This window comes from Nelusetta ayraudi, unplaced genomic scaffold (assembly GCF_046127955.1).
Source record: "Nelusetta ayraudi isolate G7.1 ecotype Tasmania unplaced genomic scaffold, CSIRO-AGI_Nayr_v1 ptg000079l, whole genome shotgun sequence".
NCBI lineage: Eukaryota > Metazoa > Chordata > Actinopteri > Tetraodontiformes > Monacanthidae > Nelusetta > Nelusetta ayraudi.
Window position 1 is genome coordinate 3,335,887 of NW_027466129.1, and position 11,614 is coordinate 3,347,500.

General features: G+C 47.0%; 1 protein-coding gene across 1 annotated transcript in view; it reads right to left on the reverse strand.

Annotated features, from left to right (window-relative positions):
* Positions 1 to 11,614, reverse strand: part of LOC142899935 (plexin-B2-like) — a 62,387-nt gene that overhangs the window by 36,960 nt on the left and 13,813 nt on the right. The window contains exon 2 of the mRNA XM_076043894.1: positions 5,244 to 5,304. The gene's annotated coding sequence lies outside the window, so the exon portion shown is untranslated. The remainder of the gene's footprint in view (positions 1 to 5,243; positions 5,305 to 11,614) is intronic.

Sequence of the window (11,614 nt, forward strand, 5' to 3'; positions counted from 1 at the left end):
CACACACACACACACACACACACACACACACACACACACACACACACACACACACAATCAGTTGGTTTTGGGGCCACAGACACTGAAGCTGAAAGCCTCTGAAGGGTTCGGCAGAGCGACGGCAAATCAAAGCACTGACTGGGACACACTGCTCAGGTAGGCCCCGCCCCCTCCTCTGTGTGTGTCTGTGTGTGTGTGTGTGTGTGTGTGTGTGTGTGTGTGTGTGTGTGTGTCAGTGTGCTGGGCTGGTGAGAGTTCCTGCAGACAAAAACCTGGAAACCAGATCTCAGGGGTGAAAGCAGGGAGAGGTGAGGAGGAGGGGGCGGAGCTTGCAGCCAGGACTGAGGGCTAAAAGGAAGTAGAGCTGTTGGAGGGGGAGGAGCCTGCAGAGCTGAGGGCTAACAGGAAGTGAGGTTGTGATGAGGGCGGAGCCTGCAGTCAGGACTGAGGACTAACAGGAAGTGAGGTCGTGATGAGGGCGGAACCTGCAGCCTGGACTGAGGGCTAACAGGAAGTGAGGTCGTGATGAGGGCGGAACCTGCAGCCAGGACTGAGGGCTAACAGGAAGTGAGGTGGCGATGAGGGCAGAGCCTGCAGCCAGGACTGAGGGCTAACAGGAAGTGAGGAGGTGATGGGGCGGAGCCTGGGGGCAGGCGGAGCTGAGGGACGACAGCAGGAGTTGCTGCTGCTGTTGTGGAGCCTGCAGATGGAGCCTGGGGCTGCTGAGACCTGCTGCTGCTGCTGCTGCTGCAGACCAGCGCAGCCTCCATCTGGTTCCACTCGACGTTCCTGGGAGGGGTCGGAGTGGCTGGTCCCAGTCGGAACGCCATCCCCAGCTTCCCGACTGCGGGGGGAAGTGGGAGCAGAATGAGGGGCTGCTCCCCGGATCAGAGCCTCAGAGCCTCAGTGACTTCACACAGGAGGAATGTCTCCAAAGTCACGAAGAATTTCTGGGCTTTTAAAACCAGAGAGAAAGCAAAACCTAAATATGGCAATAAAAAAAGTGGTCATGGAAACACCTCAACTTGGAAAAGCCTCTCAAATATGGCTTAAAGGTTTTGACGTTTTTAGACGTATCCATATACTGTAGAGGTACATCGCAAAAGTGTTGTGGAAACACTTTGTCGCATTTATACGTGATTGGACGTGATGTACGGAGTCACGTGACCAGTTCACTTTAAGTGAAAATGGTGCGTTATGATTGGACAGAGGAGGAGACGGAATATTTTTTTTTTACAAGTAATCAAGGGAAAAATCTGACGACGGGACGAGATTTGACCAGAATTACGTCTTATGCACTTCACACCATTCAATGGAAACACCCGCAAATCGCAATTGTACTTCGTCAAAACTTTAGGAATATCGTTTTTATTTGGCGGAAAACTGTAATGGAAACGCAGCTAATGAAACTATTCCATGAGCATCAGAGACCTGCAGGAACGCCGGGGGGCGGGGGGGATCTGGAAGGAATCGCCGACGACGTTCCAGCTGCTCACAAGGTTAATTTTATGTGACTGAGGCCTCAGTGTGAGCTCCAGAGATTGTCAGCAGCAGAATTACATCACACACCACACCCCAAAAAAAAAAACAGAGCACTGACTGCAGAATCAGAGCCAAATGAAATCCAACTTCAACTGATTAAAGATAGCTTGAAAAAAATAAACTTCTTGAAATCGAAATAACACACCCACATTGTTTGGTTTGGACTCAAACCACTTCCACATGTAAGTGACAGAAGAAGAAGAAGAAAAAGAAGAAGAAGAAGACGAAGAAGATGAAAAGAAGAAGAAGCATGCATTTGCGTGGTACAACAGCACATACAGTGTAGAGAAGAACTGAAAGAAGTGCAAAGAGAAAATAAATAAAGAAATAATAAATATATATAAAACATTCAATTGGATTTCTATTTTGCTTTTTCATTATTTCGAACCCTGTGACTGGTGGCCGATTGCTGATGATGTCTGGAGTTATTAGTCGGGCCTGGATCACACAGGTCACTTTTTTCAAACTCTAATTGACCAATCAGGCCAAGGCAGCGCTTCCAGATCGATTCCGCTCACACATCAGGAAGTTTGCCGTTTATCTCAGGAGTCTTTATTAAACTTGAAAAGTGATTTAATTCGATAGAAAACAAGTCTTTAGATCAAGTCTTTCAACTCTGGACCTTACCCTAACCCTAACCTGCAGGTGAGGAGCAGCAGCAACAGTCGCAAGCTCTGGATTTTTACAACCACACTTTATTTACAAAAAACACAAAAATTATGCACTTCTTTTTTAAAAAAGAATAAATGAATAACAACAAGAAGTGACTGTTGCTGCGTGCAGCCTATGAAACTGAAGAAGAAGAAGACGAAGAGGAAGAGGAGGAAGAAGACAAAGAGGAAGAGGAGGAAGAAGACAAAGAGGAAGAGGAGGAAGAAGAAGAGGAAGAGGAAGAAGTTTTATAAACACGTCAGGAAGTGGAAAGCGCGTTGTCAGCACAGGCGTGAATCTCCTTCCAAACCACTGGGGGACGCTGGTGCTGCTAATGCTATCGTCCTTAGCACCTAACAACCAGTTAGCATAGCAGCTTCACTGTACGAGGTAAAAAAAAAAAAGAGGAAAAAAAAAGTGTGAATGAACTGAATCTTTGATGAATGGGCCTGATTGCGAATGCTCAGGGGAAATGTTTCATGAAATAACAAACGCTAAAACCCCTCGACGCCTCGTGAGGCACGAGACAAAGTAGAATCTGAATCAGCCGCCGCCGTTTAATAGTGCCTCCGCACAAAACCTCGTTTTTCTTTTCTTTTTTGCCGCATTCGGTAAATAAAATCCATCACAGCCGCCGTCCGCCGGCTGGGCGACAGCTTAATCGAGCAGAAATGCAATACGAGGAAAATATAATATTTCAAAAACACACTGCGGTAGAGAAGACGGCGGTGGTGGTGGCCTAAACTTCTGCGACCGAGCCGAGGCTGATCATCAACACCACCTCCCAGCCACCAGGGGGCAGTGTGAACACGTCAAGTTTGATTTAAAACAGAGCGAGAGAACGAAGGTCCAGGGAGAAGGTTGAAAAACTGACAGTCAGATGATCAGACGCGTAGGAACAAAACAAGTTTGGCTGAATCTAGAGCAGGAAGTGACATCACAGCGTGGCAGCTCCCACTTCCCGTCTGCTGCTGCTGCTGCTGCTGCTGCTGTTAATCCCCGTGCATCTCCAGCTCCTCCTGCTGCTGCTCTGCTCTTAATCAGCGCTACGTGACAACCAGCAGTTAGACTAGGGCTGGGCAAACTTTTTGACTGCCGGGGTGCCGGAGCAGCAGCAGATGGATGGAGTGTTTTGGTGAGCCACCACAGAACCACCGAGAACCCCCATAGAACCACCCCAAACCCCCTAGAACCACCTAGAACCTCCAAGAACCATCCCTGGACCGTCCAGACCATGGGTGGGAAAACTTTCTGACTGGTGGGGCCACAGTGGCTTGTAAAATGTGACAAAGGGGCCGGAGCAGCAGCAGATGAACGGAGCGTTTTGGTGAGCCACCTCATAGGAGGAAAAAATATATCATGGGATATGTAGACAAAATGACAATTGAAAATGAAACAAAGCAGAGTTCCAACTAAATCAGTGTCTTTTTAACTCTTTATTGAAATGACTCTGAAAACACTGAAAACATGGATGAAATGCAGCTACTCTTTGACTAACTGACTGTTAATGTCATGTCTTCAAGTTTTGGCAGGCTAGATTAAAAAGCTTCAAGGGCCGCATATGACACTCTGGGCCGTAGTTTGCCCGATAGGCTTAGCCCGTTTCGGCGCAAAAGCTGCAACACCTAGTGGCCACGGGTGGCATTGAACGCTGAACGACTCGACTGTAAAAAAAAAATGAAAATAATCAGAGAGTTTTCGGGAGGAAGCGACGCTCACTGACAGCGATACAGACGAGCCGCTCGCTTTGACAGCGTGTGTGTGTGTGTGTGTGTGTTTCAGCCTTCACAGCTGCAGCTCCCTTCAGACAGAGACACACACACAGAAACAAAAGATGCAAACACACTGGACGCCTTCTGCCAAACTGACTCCAGCTTTTCTTTGCAACCTCCCCCCAGGGCCGTGTGTGTGTGTGTGTGTGTGTGTGTGTGTGTACGTACCTCAGAGTTTCATAAGTTTCTCTTAGTCTGCCCACGAAGAAAAGGAAAAAAAAGGAAAAAGGGGGGGAATAACGGAGCGGCACATTTAGCAGGCGGGCGGGCGGGCGGGTTGCGGCTCAAAGCAAACAGCGTTTCTCTAATTAGAGGCTTTAATTAGGAGGCGCAGCCGTCACCAGCGCTGCTCAGAGCAGGATTCATGAAGGGCCTTTAAATGAGAAAAGCAAAAAAAAAAAGAAGAAAAAAAGGGGGGGCAAAAAGCAAAGGGTTTAATAGTGTTTTATGACTCGGCTGCTACTGCAAGGAAAAACAGAAAAGAAAAAGAAAATTCCGTCTACAAAGGAAAAAGGAAAAAAAACAACAGGATTCAGCAAAATGAAAAGATCCAGTGATTAGCGACAAACAGTGTCAACCACTGGCTGTTATCACGGCTGAAAAACTTCCTGAATCCCTGCGGTTATCGCACACACCACTTCCTGTTTATCAACACTGTACACACACACACACACACACACGCACGCGCACACACACACACTTGGACCACCAACTCTGGTGCTCTGGGTGAGTCTGAATGAACACATGGATATGTGTGTGACTGAACTGGTTCTGTGATATTTGTGTATGAAAGAGCCGAAACACAAAAAGACTGCTGGCCTGCATCAATAACACATAGTGTGCGGCACCAAAAGAGCGACATGTAGGCACACAAACACACAGGCACATGCACACAAAAGAAAAGTTTCTCAGTGGATGAAAGGAGAGAGAGACTTTTTAATCGAGTCCCAAACGGTTTCTGGTTGTTGGTGTTTGTGAACGCAGCTCGGGTCTTTTTTTTTTGCAAAGGAACAACAGACGATCTGAGTCAACTAGATGGCGCTAATGAGGCCCCATTGGTCGAGGTGGGGAACCCCCAGGAGGGGGGCGTGGCCATAAAAATATCTAGATAGAATAAAGCATTCGAGCAACAACATGGAGAAGACTTGAACAGTTGTGTCTCCAGAGAGCCGCAGTCAGCAGGAGGATTATTGATCTGGAGTGGTTTGTTTTAAGACTCGGGGATGGAGGGTTGAGGGGTGGGGTGAAGTAGAGACGATGGAATATGATGAATCTCACCTGGGTCAGTGTTCAGGCCTGGAGAGCTGCTGCTGCTGGTGCTGCTGGTGCTGCTGCTCACCTGCAGGCAGGAAGACAGACGATCCACAGTTGAAAGACTCAATCAAAAGACTTGTTTCCAATTGAATGGAATCACTTTTTCAGTTCAATTAAGACTCTTGAGATAAACAGCAAACTTCCTGATCTGCAATGGGAATCGATCTGAAAGTGCTGCCTTGGCCTGATTGGTCAATCAGAATTAACGAGGTGGCCTGTGTGGTCCAGGCTAATACGACTAATCAACCGCCGACATCATCAGCAATCGGTTGTGAGTCACAGGGTCTGAAATAATAAGGAAGCAAAAATAAAAATCCAATTGAATTCCAATGGAATGTTGTATATTTTTTTATTTCTTGATTTCCTTTGAATTCATTTTTTACACTCGTTTTAATTCTTCTCTTTGCACTGTACATGCTGTTGTACCATGCAAATCTCCCCAATGTGGAATAAATAAAAGCATTCTTATTCTTCTTCATCTCCCGCTTCTTCTCCTTCTTCGTCTTCTTCTTCAAAATAAAAATTGCTATTTGCTTTTTCACAGGCTCCTTAGTAAGAATTTAACAAATGACCATCAGGCCTGATGAAGAAAAAAGAATCCCCTGGTCATCAATGACATCACTTCCTTCTGATGAACTTGGAAAACTGAATCAACTTTCACTTTTTAAAACGACATGAGTCGCGGCGGAGATTTAGATTTTCTGTCCGAGAGGATTTCTGTCTTCCGTCGCCGTCTCTCCTCGGCTAAGTCGAGTGACAGCTGGCTGGATTTGAACGCTGGCTAATTAGCCGCTTGTTATGCCGCCGTTCAGCCGCCTGTCAATCAAATCCAGCGGTTTAGAACACGACCTTCCGCATCAAAGCGCTGCACGTCCTCCGAGAGAAAAAAGAAATCTCCTCCGAAGCTTTTTTTCACATGGGGAATCTGCGTGTGTAGTTGCGGCTTTAACAGGAAAGAGGAGCATTCTGAAGGTCGTTCTGAAGGACGTTCTGAAGGACGTTCTGAAGGACGTTCTGGCGATGAGAGATGCAGAAGTTTTGAAATTGTAAAAGACGATTTTTTTACGCAGTAAATTTGCAGGAGAACGTCCCTTTTTTGACTCGAGACAAATTGTGTAGCACGTGTTTCGCCGTGACGCACACGATGATGCAACTGTTACAGCTGCCCCGCCCCTTCTCTCCTACTAGCTCCGCCTCCTCTCCGTTCTCATTGGTGCGATTGGCCGCGTTTCTAAAGAGGATCGACTCGTCTCCGCGGACGCCGCAGACCGAAATGACAGCGGAATTAAACCTGGTTCTGGTTCTGGTTTTGTTTTCCCATTTTTGTCGTCATTTTTGTCGTCATTGTCGCCGCCGCCGTTGTTTTAAATTCCTTGGATCTCCGTGTCTCGTCCTCCTGCGGGTTCACGCTCCCAGAATCTCCCCTTCACAGCCCCAGTGTGACGGCTCAAACTGCGCCGTTAATCCACTGTGGCATGGTAAAGGCATTACACACACACACACACACACAGGTCGCTGCCTGCAGACATGGGATTTCCTTTCACATTCAATTGAGACCAAAGAAACTTGGTAAGAAAGGCACGGAGAAGATAAGCCCTGCACACACACACACACACACACACACACACACACACACACACACACACACACACAGACACAGCAAACATCTGTGTGTGAATATCGCAAACAGCATCGCATACACACACACGCACACACACAAGCGTGAATAGCCTCAACATAATGTTAACGTGATCTAACACGCAGCTTATGAAGCCCCCCAAAGAGTCAACGACTGAACATGAGCAGCCGCAGCAGCCTCCGCCCACCAGTGCACACACACACATACACACACACTTCTTCTGCAGACAGGAATTTGCCGAGACGTAATTACAATGTGGAGTCTGAGCAGCATCCGATTAGGATCCTGCAGGTTTTTTTTTTTTTCCTTTATTTTTTTTTTTTATTCTGTCGGGTCCTTTGAAGAGCTCCGAGAGCAGCAACCTGACTTAGCCCGCACGTGCACACGCGCACGCACATAAACACACACGCAAGAAGACAGACGCCTGGCGCGCTGCTCCACTGAACCCTGACAAACGTGCAGCAAAACGTGATTCCACCGACGGTTCCGTGCAGCAGCTGCAGTTTCGCTCTTTTTTCCTTTTTTTGCCGGATGCTGCAAAAGTGAAAAAGACGACGACGCAAGCAAAAAAGTTTTTGGGCCCCCCCACCCTGGAGAGTCCTGGATGGTGTCAGTGAATGAATTTGATGAATCTGATGACTCCAGATTGGCTCCACTTTTCAAGCTGTTATCTCGGGGCTCTTCCCCACACGGACGTGTGAAATATTTTATTTTTTATTTTTTAATAAAAAGATGGTGAAGATAGGTGGCAGCGCAGAGCAGCCGGTTGACATTCAGTTGACATTAAAGCAACATGTTTTCTACATAATCCCATGATAGATTTTTGGCTCACCAAAGCACTCCATCCATCTGCAGCTGTTAGGGCCCCTCTGTCACATTTTACAACCCATTGTGGCCCACCAGTCAAAAAGTTGGCTCAACCCTGGCCTAGATGTTTCTCTGAGGTTCTAGCTTGTTCTGGGTGGTTTTGGGATGGTTCTAGGTGGTTCTGGTGGTGGTTCTAGGCCAGACATGGCCAAACTACAAAACTGCAAACTACATTTTTTTCCTACTATGAGGTGGCTCACTAAAACACTACATCCATCTGCTGCTGCTCCGGCCCCTCTGTCAAAATTTAGAACCCATTGTGGCCCCACCATTGAAAAAATTGGTAGCCGATGCCATCAGACGCTAGATCAGACGTTTTCTTCCAGCAGCACCCATGAAACAAAAATAAAAACTTTTATCTTTTTTTTTTTCTTACTTATTCTTTTTACGGTCGGCTACACCAGCAGGTGCTTTTTTGGTGCTAATCAATATCAATAATCCTGATTGATACAGCAGCAGCAGCAGAGGCAGCAGCAGACTGGAGTGTCCGAGTCGCAACAACATGCCAAACATCTGCAGCCAGACTTTTTACAGTGGCCAACTAATGCAATTATCCGCAAGCAAGACGGAGAACTTTCCAGAGGTCGCTATCGATTTCTTCCCCCTCTGCGGGAACAAAGTGCTGAAATGAAGCTGAAGCTTCGGCTGGAGAAAGAGAAAAAAAAGTTCTCGCTCCCGACGCCGCTTCAATTAAACGTCCGACGGGGCCGATATGACGGAGACAAGCGGCCGTGATGGATGGCAACCATTTACCGAGGAGTTTTCCCCCGGTTCCTCAGAGTTCTTCGCTGGTTGTCCAATCACAGCGGATCACAGAGTATCGACTGGTGTCGCTGATTGGCCGTGTTCTGCTACTTCACTTCCCCAAGTTCAGAGGAAACTCAGCAAAAAAGCTCCAGGTTTACTGATCTGATTGCTTTAAATCGCTTTTCCTGTTTTATATCTCATGTCATCTGCTTGAAACAGCGGCACAGGAATTCAGGAGGAATTTGAACCCGAGAAGAAGAGATGATGGCTAACCAAGTTAGCTGAGGTGCTAAAATGATCTCCTGTCTAAAAGTATCATCCACATTTACATTATGCTACACAACAGCGGCGTTCAAATTGCTCAATTTTAAGTAACAACAACGGTAATAGCAAGTGAATGATTTTGAAAAGAATCCTTTAAACACTTTAAACCACAAAAGAAACCAGCATGTTTTCACAATGTAAGCAGTACAAAGCACAGGTATTGTTGTGTAGCAAGTCGAATTAAAAAGTACAGACACTCAAGACACTCAAGTAGTACAGATCTACTCAAATACAGTAGCAAAATATTTGCACTGTGTTACTTCCAACTTCTGCTAGCTCGCTAGTGAGCTAGCAGCACTGGAGCGAATGATTCAGGGAAATTAGCAGATAATTAATTAAGATTAATTAAGATTAACTTAAGAGGCCCGAAATGTGTGTTTGTTTTCTCCCACGAGGCAACAGGCTCTGATTCTGTGGGAAAGAACCAAAGAGGGAGTGAGAGAGAGAGAGAGAGAGAGCGAGAGAGCGACGTCGCCTGGATGTTTGTTTTAGCTCGCTGCCGCCGCCGCTAAACGGCGCTCTGGCGTGCTTAATGTAGCGTGGGATGGTTTGGATGGGCTCACAGATTATTAATTTGGGGGTGGGGGGAGTCGGCCTCCCGTGAAAAGGTGCTACTCGCCGCCGCTAGCTCGGTTACCCTGAGCTGGGTGGGGCCAGTCGGCGGCGGAGCCTTTGATAGGGGTGGGGGGGGGTCGGTGGTGGTTGCCCAATCTACACGTTGCTGAGAATCCCTCCTCTGTGTTCCACACAGGGACAACGCTTGCATGCCAATGAGAAGACAAAGGACTCTTGTCCACACACACGCACACACACACACGCACACGCACACGCACACGCACACGCACACACACACACCCAGGGTCACGTCCCACCAGGCGACAAAACAAGGACTGCACGCAACAAAGTGGAAACGTGTGAGTGGTGTTTGTCATCACAGACACGATAATGTGGCTTCATATTGTGGTTTGAATTCCAAGCGTGACTCTGCTGTTTATTCACCGACCGAGACACAAAACGAGGAGGCGAAGAAACAAAACAAGACAGAATCCTCAGAGACGACGACAACGATGATAACACAAGGGGGAGTCGGGCGTGAGTCAGCGAGGAGGTTTTAAAATGTGTTTACGACTTGGAGGGTAAACTGAAACTACACCGAAATAAAACCGAAACAACTCGACCGCCGCTGCAGCACAAGTCTGAAGAGGTCAAACTGGCATGGGGAAGCCTGGAGAGGGCGCCGAGTGAACACAGTGGCTGCGAGCAATGACCAATTGTCCCATCATGGAATAGCTTCATCCTACTAGAACAAAACACAGCTGAGCTCCAGCACCGGTTCTTCCCTGTAAGGCGGAAAGTGAGGAGAAGGTCTGCAGACGGGGCGGCTCCGAGAGAGAGAAGAAGAAGAAGAAAGTCCATATGTTTCAAGTTAAGGTCCACGCCGTCATTCCAGGGCGAGGCAGAACTCCTCAGGGACCACAGGGGGACTTTCCTCCGTTTCCCACGTCCAGGATCCAGAGGAGAGGAGGAGGAAGAGGAGGAGGGGGAGGGGGAGGAGAACGAAGAGAACGGGGTGGTGGAGGCAAAGAAACGGGAGAAATGGGACTAGAGGAGGAGGCGGAGGAAGGGAAGAAGGCAGTAGGACAAGTTGGTGGAGGAAGAGGAAGTGGAGGAGGAGGAGGAGAGGAGGAAAATGAGGAGGATGAGGTGGAGGAAAAGGAGACGTAGGAAGAGAAGGAGGAGTAGGAGAAGGAAGAAAAGGAGGAGGTGAGAAGATAGAGAAGATAAACAGCAACCCCCTTCACTCCTCCTCCTCCTGCTTCCTGCCTGCGTCACTCCTTTAAATATAAACACTCCACTCATTAGTGCGAGACATGAAGATGAAGATGATGATGATGAAGAACCCAGAGCTGAATGTTCTCCTTCACGTGAGAACCTCTGTGTGTGGAGCACAAAGCAGCCAAAGAGAACTGGCGGCCCCTGGAGGTCAGACAGGGGGTATCTGCAGGGGTCGCGACCCCTGACCCTGACAATGACCCCACCGGCTGCTGGGGTTGCAGGGTCAACCGGCAGGCTGATGGCTGGGAGGGACAGAACGTCCTGCGTCAGAAACTCCAGACCAGGAAAATTGCAAAACAAATAAAGTCATAAAAAATGTCCCATGGTCACGATGATTATGACGAGCGCAGTTTTTCTTCGGCCGACCACCAGATGGCGCTTTGAGCTTCGATGAACAATAGCGAAAAGAAAATGCGTTTGAAGATGTTAAGTTTTGTTTGTCGTCTCGCAGATTTTTTTTTTTAAGGATCCTCGAGCTTCTTCTTCTTCTTCTTCTTCTTCTTCTTCTTCTTCTTCTTCTTCTTCTTCTTCTTCTTCTTCTTCTTCTTCTTCTTCTTCTTCTTCTTCTTCTTCTTCTTCTTCTTCTTCTTCTTCTTCTTCTTCTTCCAAAAAATCTGGTGCCACAAGAATATTTTGTGTGCTATTTTAAACAATAAGTTATTTTTTTCTGATGCACTAAAAGATTGAATGTTTTCTTTTTTTTGGCTTTTGATTTGTGTTTGTCTTTTTTTTGTGTGTTTTTATTTTTGTTTGTCTATTTATGTATTTATTCATTTAATACTTTTATTTTTATTTCGTTTTGTTTTGAATGGGTTGTCTCTTTTTGGTTTGGTTTTTGATTTTGTGTTGTTGTTCATTATTTTATTTTTTAGTTCATTTATTTCTTTGTTTTAATCATTTATTTATGTTAGGAAAGGTGCAT